Source organism: Etheostoma spectabile, chromosome 16 (genome assembly GCF_008692095.1).
Source record: "Etheostoma spectabile isolate EspeVRDwgs_2016 chromosome 16, UIUC_Espe_1.0, whole genome shotgun sequence".
Classification (NCBI taxonomy): domain Eukaryota; kingdom Metazoa; phylum Chordata; class Actinopteri; order Perciformes; family Percidae; genus Etheostoma; species Etheostoma spectabile.
Genome location: NC_045748.1, coordinates 21458188 through 21458947, shown reverse-complemented (window position 1 = coordinate 21458947; position 760 = coordinate 21458188). Strand labels below are relative to the sequence as shown.

The window sequence follows — 760 nt, the reverse complement described above, 5'->3', positions numbered from 1 at the left end:
AAAAAAACAAAGAGAAGGGAGGGAGACACACACACGCACACACACACACACACACACACACGCACACACACACATACAAGGGACCAAACCCCTGTGCAAGTTAGAGGTCTGTAGCCCACTTGCTGTCTTTGATGTTTTTTGTTAAACATTACTCTCAACATGAATGCAGCTGTTTTTTTTCACAAAAAGTTTTGAAAACACATTCCTAGTGTCAAACTCTGTACATATGTCATTCAACACCGTGAAGCTCGGACGTCCAAGGGAACTAACGATACATTTTTGGAGTAGTAGGAAGTTTTGGAATAAGTATTCTGATCTTCTACTAAAAGTACTAATATCACACTGTAAAAAGACCAGTAACAAGTAAAAGTCCTGCTTTGAAAATGCTACTTAAAGTGACTCTATGTAACTTTTAAATGCTTCTGAAGCTGTGTAATGTTCCTTCTGATGATCATAAATGACCTGTAACAGCAAAAGAGACTTACAGTGAAAATAACTATTCTGTGTATATATGTGCCCTCTAGCCCAGGTAGACTGCGCTAGATGGCACTCATTCTGATGGGTCACCGATTTTGGTGTAACACCCATAGACTGTTAATATTATTTAATTTTAATAAAGTCTAAGGTAACACCGGAAAGGTCTGTGTTGTCATTTCATCCAGCCAGGTAAAGGGTAGGCATAACTGTAGTTTGCATTTTATTTTAGAAGTTATCTGCTGTAGTTATGGCTGATCCTGGGACAGGGCCATCACAGGAAAGA

General features: G+C 38.9%; 1 protein-coding gene across 1 annotated transcript in view; it reads right to left on the bottom strand.

Moving 5' to 3' along the window:
- Positions 1-760, bottom strand: part of LOC116704735 (myosin-16) — a 127227-nt gene that overhangs the window by 88305 nt on the left and 38162 nt on the right. The gene's annotated exons all lie outside the window — the stretch shown is intronic.